The following is a 12,741-nucleotide window of genomic DNA, read 5'->3' as shown; positions in this document are numbered from 1 at the left end:
AACACAAGTGTTATAGGTGAATTGAATAAGCTTAATTGCTCGTAGTGTACTGTATGTGTGTGAATGAGAGTGTGTTTGGGTGTTGCGGCTGGCAGGGCATCTGCTGCGTAAAACATGTGCCGTAATAGTTGGTGGTTCATTCCGCTGTGGTGACTCCTGATAATTAAAGGATAAAGCTAAAGGAAAATGAATGATGGAATGTTAAGTTGTTAGCTTGCTACAGACTAACAAAAAAGTTTTTTTTTTAATTTGATGATTTGTTTGGAGTTTTGATTTAGCAATATGCTAACTAAAAAGCAGTGAACATGGACAAAAAAATCAATTAGTATACCAAGATAGCACATACGCAATTCATCTAGCGTACATCTGTATTTAGACAAATGCATCTGCTAGTATTCTAAATATACCATAAACATCTTAAAAACATATCACAAACGGTTATTTAACATCAGTCAGGGTGAATTGCTCCAAAAAATTTCTTTCAGATGTACAGTAAACATCAAGGGATGGCACAGTGGCTAGCAATGTCACCACACAGCAAGAAAATTACTGGTTGAGAATCCTAGCTGGGCCAGTTAACATTTCTGTGTGGAGTTTGCATGTTCTCCCCTTGTTCGTGTGAGTTTCCTATGGGTTCCCCCACAGTCCAAAGACATGTGGTATACAGTAGTAGGTGAATTGGATAAACTAAATTGGCCAAAGTGTATGAGTGTGCAGTATGTGTGTGTGTGAATGAGAAAGTGTGTGTGTTTCCTAGCACAGGGACCTAGCAGGCTAGTGTACTCTCAGTGCTGGGTTGTGGCATCCAATAGGACAGCATAAAACATATTCCAGAGTAATTGGTGGTTCATTCCTCTGTGGCGACCCCTGATAAATCAGGGACTAAGCCAAACGAAAGTGAGTGAGTAAACGTCAAATAAATGTCACCATAATGTATATAAATGCTTTATTTTGTGCATTTTCAGGTTGTTTATGTCAATTTAATTTTTTATGTTTATTTCTTGCACTGATTTAGTTCAAAACTTTTGTAACAAGACATTTCGAACGAAATCTTCTACAAAAAGGGGAATATTTAAGGAGAATTAACAACTTGGCTAAATTTAAAATAGCAAACTAGCATGCTATCATTTATGCTATTATTTCTTGTTAGCAGTATGTAACGTTAGCAAGCTAGCATAGCACTAACTGGCTTATAAGTGAAGTGTTATATACTATTCCAGATTTAATACTTTTCTAAATAAGTTAGCACTGTTAGCTTGCTAACTGTATGCACTGTGTACTCAGTTATGTTTTTGAAGTTAATAATATATTACTAAAATAAAATAAAATAAAATGGCACATAAGAGTACACAAGGAGAGAGTTTGACTATTTTATGAGTATTTGTTTCTTTATAGTCCATATTTAACAAACTTTGTTTTACCATGCTTTAAAAAAGGGCACTATCAACAAGCATACATCGCATTTAGTTTACTTTTAACTCAAGTAGGCCTATGCTCTTTTATTTGAGTAGAAACTGTGGTTACCATGGTCGTTTTCGTAATGTTAATCTAAGGAAACTAAATATAAAGTTAGCTCAGTAAAGCAAACACTGCACAAGGTATAATTAGCATGTATGACTAGTCATGGCGCTGTGATTCACTGTAAAAGTGTGTAGACACAACAGGTGCATAGGCTGTTCTGAAAGAACTGCAACAAATGTGCAGACAGACAGACAAAAGCTAACAGAAAGATCAGCCAAGACTGCACTTCTGTTGCTCATGAATAGGCAGACAGTTTCCCTCTGCAAACTAGTTCAGTGTAGAGTATCCTGGATGAAGGTGTAAAGGTGTTTCATGTCAAAGCCATTGTTGCTGGTATTGTGGCCTTTCTCTCAAAGGACAGGGCCCTCTTTAGGGAGGTTTCTTTTATCTTCTGAAAGCATTAACATAGTAATGTTTGGCAGGAGTCTGCTGGAAAAAAAACTGATGTTGGCTTAAAAGGAATTAAGTAATTGTGTGGTTCCTTTTAGTTTAACTTGTTGACAGCTAGTGTGTTTTCTAGGTGGCCATTTCAAGTCTACTGTCAAAGTTCTCCCCAACTTAATCCAAGAATAAGTCATGCTCCATTATTCTGCAGAAAATTATCTACAATAGGATATTGTCATAATGTTTTGCAATTCTACAGTGATTTATATCATATTAGCTGGTAAACAACTGCTGTGTTCATCACGCTTCACAGTAGCTGACCTGTCAGACGGAGAATTCCTCAAAGCAGAGCATTAGTATCTTGCTAATAACCCAATTATTTTTTATGCTGTATCAGCCACAAAATAAATGTAAAATAAGAGGTTTACCTTCACAGATGCTGAGCTTTAAAAAAAGTACTGTATTAGTACTCCAAATCAGAAAAGGTTGGGACAGTATGGAAAACAAACGCACACACACACACACACACACACACACACACACACACACACACACACACACACACACACACACACACACACACACACACACACACACACACACACACACACACACACAAATGTAATGATTTCCAAATTTATTTTGACTTGTAGTTCATTGCAGACAATATGAACATAAATTATTTCATGTTTTGTCTGACCAATCCTTTCCTGTCATTTAGACCTGCAACACATTCCACACAAAGTTGGGGAAGGACCAATTTAGGTACAAAAGCAGCATTTAAGAAAGGTCTAGTCCTTTAGGAGTAGGGTTGGGTATTGTTTGGGATTATTTCGATACCAGTGCTAAATTGATACTTTTAAACTGATACCAGTGCCAAAACGGTGCCTGAACCAATACTTATGAGCCACAAAATTATGGTGGATGACTCTAGAAAAATAATTTATTTGACAAAATCTTTTTAAAAATAATTTTATTACAACAATATAATTTAAGTTTAAAGTAAACATCAATTCATATTTTATATATTTGAATGACATTAATACATTTCCTTTGATCATTTGTTGATTAGCATGAATTTAAGAATTGCATTATAAAATTATATTAGCTTACTACTAACCTTTGGAAAGGCTGTCTTCAAAATACTGAACTCCTTTTCAGTTCAGGGGCCACTTGTACGTAAAAGTGTTTCCATCTTTTCTTATCAAATAAAAAGTTTATCCTACTTAGTTATGCGCATAAGTTTTTTATGCAAATTTTCAAAATTCATTTTAGCCTAGTTCCCTGCATTAAAACAGGTAATAGTGATTTTAACACTTTTAATATAGGAAGTCCTTGACTATGCAGAGACCATTATTAATCAGAAATCTTGTGTACATAGTTTTACGTATTGAATTTACAAACAGTCGTCAAGTACCAAAGAACAGATGTAACACATTGATCAAAAGTACATACAATAAGACAATACTCTGATTTAGAGTCTAGACTACCATGTAAACAGTGATTCCCCTTCGGGGGGAACTTCAGCACTATAAGTGGATTTGATTGTAAAATCCACGCATTGGGAGGTTCGGTTCAGAAGCTACTCGTCTGAAAGAGTATTGAACGGGCCAATTAAGAATGAATTGGCAGCGCAAGCCTGCGCAGGTGAGCGGCATAAGCAATCAACTGAGTATATAAGCTCACCTGGCGCCAGCAGACGCTATCCTTTTCGCTTCAGAGACTTTCTGATCGAGTCGATGAGGGTTCCTCCTGCTGTGACCAGCGATTCTGAGCGAACGAGAGCATTCTCCCGGTCCAGAGTGTGTACACGCAGTGGCAGACGGTCGAGCTGGGTTTCTCCCTTGCCTGGCGTTCTTTGGGTCCGGTCCTCCAGAGCGGTGCGTATAAAGTTGCAAACTTCACAGAAAGAGCAACACAGTCGTGCAGCACGTCCTTATCAGGACGGCGCTCCGACTGTGCGTTTCTGGATGCGGTGGTTTCCTGTCCTCGGATGATGGGCGCGGGCACTGCGTTGCATGTCTGGGGGTCCAGCATGTTAATGCGCTGCTCGCGGGCAGTTCATGTCGTCATTGCGATGCCATGACTGTTGCGCAAGATCGCGGTTAGCCTTTGCAAAAGGGTGAACCACCCCAGTTGTCCCCTGCTCTGCAGCGGGCACTCGGGCAGATCTGAGGGTTTCAGCGAGAGATAATCCGTCGCCCACGGGCCCGCGGACCTCCCGCTCCTCTAAGCGCTCTATCCAAGCTTCGGGCGGGGGAAGCGATCCGTCTAACAGATGGTAGCCCTTACGCCCGATGACACCGGAGACCAGATGTCCACCGCGGCATCGGAGGGAGGGCTTTCAATGTCCGATGATGATCCAGACCCGCTCGCCCCCTTCGGGCTGGTGAGCGCTGTCACTACGGATCCTGAAACGGACATGTTAGCCGTGCTTTCCCGGGCTGCTTCGGCCGTGGGTTGGAGATGGTTTATCCCCCAGCTCCGCGGCCGGACCGACTAGAGGGGCGTTCCCTTCTTCCCGGAGGTGCACAGTAGGCTCACGCGGTCTTGTAAAGCTTTTTTTTCTGCTCGTGCTGCGTGTTCCTCCACCCTAACCACTCTTGACGGTGAAACAGCCAGGGGGTATGTGGCGATTCCTCAGGTTGAGTGCGCGATGGCGGTAAATCCGCGCGGCGCCTCTTCTTGGCGGGGTCCGCCTCGTCTCCCATCCAAAGCCTGTAAGTTATCTACCTCCCTCGGAGCTAGAGCTTACATAGCTGCGGGCCAGGCTGCTTCCGCCTTGCATGCGATAGCCACCTACCAGCGCTACCAAGCGCAGGCGCTGGCCGAGCAGCACGAGGGTGGGTCCAACCCAGGCTTACGAGCTTCGCACCGCCGCTGACTTAGCTCTTCGGACTACTGAGTCTGCTGCGTGTGCGTTGGGGAGGACGATGTCCACATTAGTGGTCCAGGAGCGCCACCCCTGGCTGATATGCGCAAAGTCGACAAAGTCCGCTTTCTTGACTTCCCCATATCCCCAGCCAGGTTCGGCGACACTGTCTGTGAATTCACCCAGGAATTCAAGGCGGTGAGAGAGCAGTTGGTGGGTGATGTCTTATCGGCGGTCCGTAGCCCGCTCCGCCCGCCGTGCCATTCATACCTGCTCCTCGCCGAAGGCGCCCGCCTACGAGAGCTGCTCCGCCCCCGCACACGCCTCCGGCGAAGCGAGCGCGTCGGGCACCTCGGAAGCAGGCAGCCCCCCTGCCCAGAACGCCGCTAAGTCCGGCAACGGACCGCGAAGCGCCCCTGGGACAGGCCATCTGGAGAAGAGGGAACTTGCTCTTTCCCCGCTGGAGGGCGGGGCCCCATTTCCAACGGCACTTTTTACTGCCATGAAAACATTATGAAAGGGCACTTTTCACTTCCCCAGATGTGACAGCCCGAAATCTGCCAGTCTGGGACGCTATGCTTTCTAGCTTGCAGATTCGGTGCGTTTCGCCAGTGGCTCACGAGCGCTGGGAGGACGGTCTCCTTTCTCCCACCCCTCGAGCCTCCCCTCCGGAGCTCGGGTTTGGAGTGAGAGCAAATATCTCACCTCCAGCTTTTCCGTGGGACCCGCGAGCTTCCCGGATCAGCACACCCACTCCGCGCTGCCCCACTGCTGGTACGTCAGCGATTGTAGCGATGAGTCCATTAGCGAGAGCTCTGCCTGCCTGGTTAGCGCGGGCCAGCTCTTCGCGGTGGCTCATACGCACAATCAGACTCGGCTATGCGATTCAGTTCGCGAAACGGCCCCCCAAGTCACGGGTGTGTATTCACCAGGGTCAGCCCCCTGTCCGCCCCTGTCTTGCGAGAGGAGATTGCTGTCCTCCTGGCGAAGGATGCAATCGAGCCGCTCCCTCCAGCCGAGATGGAGAGCGGGTTTTACAGCCCACGCTTCATCGTGCCCAAAAAGAGCGGTGGGTCACGGCCAATCCTAGATCTGCGCGTTTTGAACCGCTGCCTGCACAAGCTGCCGTTCAGAATGCTCACGCAGAAGCGCATCCTCCGGTGCGTTCGTCCTCTGGGTTGGTCTGCAGCATTAGACCTGATGGACGCGTATTTCCATGTCTCCACTCTTCCTCGCCACCGACAGTTTCTGCGGTTTGCGTTTGAAGGTCGAGCTTGGCAATACAAAGCCCTCCCCTTCGGGCTCTCTCTGTCTCCGCGGGTCCTCACCAAGCCCGCGGAGGGTGCCTCAGCGCCCCTTCGGCTCGCGGGCATCTGCATACTCAATTTCTTTATGACTGGCTGATTTTTGCCCTCTCTCGGAGCAGTTGATTATGCACAGAGACAAAGTGCTCTGGCACTTCCACCTGTGGGGGTTTCAGGTCAACCGAGAAAAGAGCAAACTCGCCCCCGTGCAGAGGATCTCTTCTCTCGGGCTGGAGCTGGACTCGGTCACCATGGCAGCGCGCCTCTCCGGAGAGCGCGCTCAGCTGATGCTGTACTGTCTGAGAGAGCTCGACAGTAAAATAGTGGTCCCACTGAAACTATTTCAGAGGCTTCTGGGGCATATGGCATCCGCAGCCGCTTTATGCCGCTCGGATTATTCTATATGAGACCACTTCAGCACTGGCTTCACGATCAAGTCCCCAGACGCGCATGGCACGCGCGCGCACACCGAGTCTCTGTTACTGCGCTGTGTCGCCGCGCCCTCAGCCCTTGGAGCGACCCCTCGTTCCTACAGGCCTGGGTGTCTCTAGAACAGGCGTCCAGTCTTGTTGTCGTTTCAGCAGACACTTCCAACACGGGCTGGGGGGCTGTGCGTTGCGGGCATGCGGCTGCGGACCTGTGGAAAGGTACCCAGTTGCATTGGCATATCGCCTGGAGCTGTTGGCAGTGTTCCTCGCTCTCCACCGTTTTTTTCCGGTGCTGGAGCGGCAACACGTGCTGGTCAGGACGGACAGTACGGCGGCGGTGGCGTATATCAGCCGTATAGGAGGTATGCGCTCTCGCCGCATGTCTCAGCTCGCCCGCCGTCTGCTCCTCTGGAGTCATCCGCGGCTGAAATAGCTGCACGCCATTCATATTCAGGCAAGCTCAACCGTGCAGCCGATGCGCTCTCACGGCAGCCTTGCGTCCTGGAGAATGGAGACTCCACCCCGAGTCTGGCAGCTGATATGGGCGCGATTCGGGGAAGCCCAGATCGATCTGTTGCTTCCCCCGAGAGCGCTCATTGCCAGTTGTTCTTTCCCTGACCGAGTGCTCTCGGCACGGATGCACTGGCTTACAGCTGGCCTCGGGGCACGCGCAAATACGCGTTTCCCCCAGTGAGCCTGCTCGCGCAGTTACTGTGCAAGGTCAGGGAGGACGAGGAACAGGTTGCTGGTTGCGCCCCTCTGGCTCAACCGGACCTGGATGTCAGAGCTCTCCCTCGCGATAGCCCTCCCCTGGCAGTCCCTTCGAGAGAGCACCTACTCTCTCAGGGACAGGGCACCACCTGGCACCCTCGCCGATCTTTGAAGAGATTTTTAGACGCGAGGAAGACTTAGGTAACCTCCGATTGCGGTGGCTAATACCGTCACTCGGGCTAGAGCCCCCTCCCCGAGCGCGGCTATGCCCTGACGTGGAGTCTATTCACTGAATGGTGTGTCTCTCGCTGAGAAGACCCCCGTAATTTGCCAGATCAGCGTTGTGCTTTCTTTACGCCGAGAGAAGTTGGAGAGCAGGCTGTCGCCCTCCACACTCAAGGTTACGTGGCTGCCATCTCCGCTCTCATAACGCGGTGGCTGGCAGCACCGTGGGAACGCATAACCTCATCATCCGGTTCCTCAGGGGCGTTAAGCGAATTAATCCACCCCGCCCCCTCTCATGCCCTCTTAGGATCTCGCCCTCGCTACACAAGCCGCGTCAGATCCCTTCGATCCTCGACTCAGTATCTTTCTGTCCCTGAAGACAGCCTCTGCTGGTCGCGTTGATATCGATTAGAGGGTCGGGGACCCGGAGGCATTTTTCGGTCAGTGACTCGTGCCTGTAACTGAGCTGGCTTCTCTCACGTCCTGAGACCCCGCCCGCGATATGTGCCCAAGGTTCCTACCACTCCGTTTTAATACGAGGTAGTGAGCCTGCAAGCGCTGCCCTCGGAGGAGGCAGACCCAGCCCTTTTTATTGTCCAGTTCGCGTTTTGCGTATTATCCGGACCGCACTCAGAGTTTAGATCATCTGAGCAGCTCTTCGTCTGTTATAGCGGTCGGCAGCAGGGAAGTGCCGTACCGAAATAAGTTCCCACTAGATTGTGGATGCCTTTCTTTCACTATCAGAGCCGAGATGAGCCGCGTCCCCCGAGAGCGTGTGCGCACTCCACTCGGAGCTTCGCATCCTCTCGAGCGCGCGCACGCAGCGCCCCTCTAACAGACATCTGTAGAGCTGCGGGCTGGGTGACACCCAACACATTTGCAAGGTTTTACAATCTGCGAGTGGAGCCGGTTTCCTCAAGGGTATTAGGTAACCCTTGGTGATTGAGGAAACAATTCGGTAGGGTGTTGAAACACGCTTGCTGCGCCATTTTCCCTAACACGGAGATACGTGCGCCTTTTTATCTGTCAGTAAAGTTCCCCGTCAGGTGAGCCCTGCAGATTCCTCTGTGGCCCCCAGCACTGACTCAGCGGAGGAGTCACTTGCTGGCCCACTACGTTGTAGGTCTGCCCGCTGGTCAGCCCGCGTTTTGGGTAAAGGTGCCTGTTATGCGTGATCCCCACTAGGCGATCCCATATGCTTATTCCGCCATGGTTAAGTCCCCCCCCTGGGCGGACCCGTGTCTTCCCTCCCCGCTAACCACTCTTTTGCTATGCGTACTCCCCCTTTTTAGGGCTAGTCCATATGTAAATTCTGCCATCTATCCCCCCTTGGGTAACGGATGGCCTCCGCAGCGTCCTCCCTATCGGGATTGCACGCTTCCCAACGTACTGTCGTATTTTCCTAGAATTATCTAGATGCTCACGACTTCCCAAAAAATATATATAAATCCGTAAAACTTCTGTTGAAGTAGGATAAATTAGGGCCAGGGACACGTTGGAGGACCGCGCCCCCCATGATGTGGGTGCGTCACGCTTGCTTGACTATCTCCTCATCGGGGGTGTTGGTAAGGTGCAGTCATTATGGCGCTTTCAATGGGCTCCCAATGCGTGGATTTTACAATCAAATCCACTTATAGTGCTGAAGTTCCCCCCGAAGGGGAACGTTCGAGGTTACTAAAGTAACCCTTCGTTCCCCGAGGAGGGGAACGGAAGCACTATACTCCGTCGCCATAATGACTGTCCCTTAGCTGTTGAAAGTCTCTTCAGCTTAAAAAGGATAGCGTCTGATGGCGCCAGGTGAGCTTATATACTCAGTTGATTGCTTATGCCGCTCACCTGCGCAGGCTTGCGCTGCCAACTCATTCTTAATTGGCCCGTTCAATACTCTTTCAGACGAGTAGCTTCTGAACCGAACCTCCCAATGCGTGGATTTTACAATCAAATCCACTTATAGTGCTTCCGTTCCCCTCCTCGGGGAACGAATGGTTACTTTAGTAACCTTGAATGTTTTTGATAACCTTAAAAGGAGCACAGACACCTGCGGAGGTTTTTTTTTTTTCCCATTTAACGTGCGGTATCAAATTGCATTAAAAAGAGCACTTTTCCACCAGTCCCCCGTGTCATCAAGGCCTCTCTCTGTGCGCTCTAGGTGTCACGAGCACTCAAGCACTTGCTTTCTCTGTCAGTAGCTATGTTTCCATCCAAAAATGTGAACAAATTTTATGCACAAAACTGTATTAACATATGAAAGACGTGCGAATGAAGCTGCATTTCCATCCAATTGGAACAACAATTGGATATTGTTTTAATCATATTTAAATCAGAGCATTGATGTCCATGTACGTATATTGAAAGTGCCAGATTATGTCAGAGAGAGTGCGTCCGTTACCTAAGCAACAAGAACAAACGCCTGACAGCCTGTCTGTATTCCTCAAAGTTGTTTAGAAATAAATGTTGAGAGATGGTGCCTATGTGAGCCTTTGATGCACCCCTCAATGCTTCTAACGTCCTTGTCGCAGCACCAGTGGCACTGAAATTAAGCACCGAAATTCATATGCTGATTTGATCCAGCACATACCGGTTACAAAGGTAGCTGTGCTATAATTGCACCGGGTTTCGGTACCCAACCCTATTTAGGAGCAAAAAAATTTTCATCAAAGAAAGATAGAAAGATGTTTGTGTATTTCACCTTCAACAGTATTAAAATAATTAAAAGATTCAATAAATCTAGAGTAATTTCTGTGCATAAAAGGCAAGGGGGCGCTGAACAACAGCACCAACAATTGTCATTACGATATCACCACATGGGCTCAGGATGAAGTTACATCCACAGATGTGAGTTAAAACTGTACTATACCAAAAGGAAGCCCTATGTTAACAGTGTCCAGAAGTGCCGCTGACCTCTCTGGCTCGGAGGCATCTGGGATGGACCATCACACAGTGGAAATGTGTACTGTGGTCAGATAAATTAGTATTTGTTTGGGAGAAATGAATCCTTCAGACTGTTACCAGCAACAAGTTCAAAAGCCAGGTTCTGTCATGGTATGGGGTTGTGTCAGTGCCCTTGGCAAAGGTAAATTGCATTTCTGTGATGGCACCATTAATGCTAAAGATGCTTAAAGATTTTGGAGCACAATATAGTGTCTTCTTTTATAGCATATTCTTGCGTATTTCAACACGACAATGCAAAACCACATTCTGCACACATTGCAAAGTCCTGGCTGGGGAGGAAGAGGATACAGATACTTGACTGGCCTGTCTGTAGTCCCGACCTGTCTCCATAAAGGCTGATTTATACTTCTGCGTCAAGCGCACGCGTATGCTACGGCCAGGGCCGGCGCTTCCATAGAGGTGACCTAGGCGGCCGCCTAGGGCGGCAGAATAGAGAGGGCGGCATCCCCGAAACTACCCTCGCCACCCGCGCCCTCATCTGCGTCTAGGGTGGCAGAATAGATAGAGCGGCGTCCCCGAAACTATCCTCGCCACCCGCGGCCACAATTATATCCGCGTCTAGGGTGGCAGAATATAGAGAGCGGCGTCCCCGAAACTACCCTCGCCACCCGCGCCTCAGTTATATCCGCGTCTAGGGTGGCAGAATAGAAAAAATATCCGCCCCCCCCCCCCCCCTCCCCCCGGTTTAACTTTATGTTTGAGGGCGGCGTGACCATCCTTTGCCTAGAGCGGCAGTTAAGCTTGCTCCGGCACTGGCTACGGCGCAGACGCATAGCCCTACGACGTGGCCGTCGGCGTTGCTGACGTGCACCTCTCAAAAAATTTAACTACAGGTCGCAACGACGCGTAGCGCAAGCTCTGTGATTGGTTGGCTCGGTAGCGCTGACGAGTCTGGGCGGGACCGAGAGCCGCGCGAGCCCAATGGAGCGATTGTTTACAAGTGTGGAGTCCCGCGAAGGAGCTCCGGATGGAAAGTTTTGTTTTGTGTTTACCTCATAGTTAAAGTTGTTGCACGTCAGCCAGTTCCTGCCTCAAAATGAGCGAGTTTGAACCACTTGTACGTCCCGCAAGCGTTAAGAAAGAACAAAACACAGGCGAAGAAACTCGACACAGAAACACATTAACACCTCACTGCCAACTAGCATTTTGGAAATGTTAATGCAGACCAATAGAGACAGAAGTATACGCGCAGAAGTATAATTGCACAGCTACGCGCGTTGCATGGACCGTTGGTTACGCCGGTCCCTTGACGCAGAAGTATAAACCAGGCTTTAAAGAGTGTGTGGCACATTTTAAAGCACCTGAAACACTTCATCACTTGGTGTCTTCAATCCCTACACGTACTTTAAGTGTTGTAAAAATGAATGGCAACATTACAAAGTGTTTGAAATTATTTGAAATGTATTGAAATCATGAGGAACACATTAAATGATGTTTGTAGTAATGAAATACAAGTCAATGTAAATTTAGAAATCACTTCTTTCTTTTGTTATTTTTAGTTTTCCATACTGTCCCACCTTTTTCTGATTTGGGGTTGTATATAAAACACATCAAACAAAGGTTTGATTTAAAAGCACTTGATAAATTAAAATAACCAAGACATTACATAATCATAAAGTCAACATCTCATGTTATTCAATATGTTGAATGATGGCTTTTATATGGAGCTAATATCTACTGAAAAAAATTAAATAAAATTAGAATGACTCTTTAAAGGCGTTAGAAGAGTTTTTTTGTTTTGCTTAAATCACTCAGAAAAGGGTCTACTTTTCTGGTCTAGTTAGTTAAATGCACATTCTAAAATAAACTGTCTCTTTTATAGTTGACTACTTTCCTACCATGTCCTGTTTGTGTGAGTTGTTCTATTTTTAGTTCTGGTGAGTCAGTGGTGAGGCTGAAATGGCTCAGATTGAGTTATGGACAGTTATGGATTAGAGGTCCGATCTCTGCAATAGGCATGCAGGCAAATAATGTGCTAATTAGAGCATTGACAGAAGGCTTTTGGAGATTATGTTCCTCTCTCAGTGCATCTGCTTCCCTGTTTATTTACTAAAAGTCAGTTTTTGAGGATTAATGGATCATCATAGTTCATCCAAAATACAAAGTTCCCGTTGTTTCAAACTGACTTCAAAAGAGGAGACACAATTTCTTTCCCCCCCTATAAAAAAGAAAGTCATATTCAATTCAATTCAATTCAGCTTTATTTGTATAGCGCTTTTACAATGTAGATTGTGTCAAAGCAGCTTCACATAAATGGTCATAGTAACTGGAACAGTGTGGTTCAGGTTTTAGTGTTTAAGTTCAGTTCAATTCAGTTTAGCTCAGTTCAGTGTGATTTAATCAT

The 12,741-nt window shown here is 47.7% G+C and overlaps 1 protein-coding gene and 1 long non-coding RNA gene across 8 annotated transcripts in view; one reads left to right on the top strand and one right to left on the bottom strand.

Moving 5' to 3' along the window:
* The window catches only part of ptprz1a (protein tyrosine phosphatase receptor type Z1a), a 180,527-nt gene that overhangs the window by 52,132 nt on the left and 115,654 nt on the right, over positions 1-12,741 (top strand). The window lies entirely within an intron of this gene.
* Positions 11,273-12,741, bottom strand: part of LOC147837864 (uncharacterized) — a 28,398-nt gene continuing 26,929 nt past the window's right edge. Inside the window, exon 3 of the long non-coding RNA XR_015526628.1 lies at positions 11,273-11,666. This is a non-coding gene — a long non-coding RNA (uncharacterized LOC147837864). The remainder of the gene's footprint in view (positions 11,667-12,741) is intronic.

This window comes from Danio rerio, chromosome 25, assembly GCF_052040795.2.
Source record: "Danio rerio strain M-AB ecotype USA chromosome 25, GRCz13ab, whole genome shotgun sequence".
In the NCBI taxonomy this organism is placed as follows: domain Eukaryota; kingdom Metazoa; phylum Chordata; class Actinopteri; order Cypriniformes; family Danionidae; genus Danio; species Danio rerio.
Note: the sequence above shows the minus strand (reverse complement) of the source record. Positions and strands in the feature narration are given on the sequence as shown.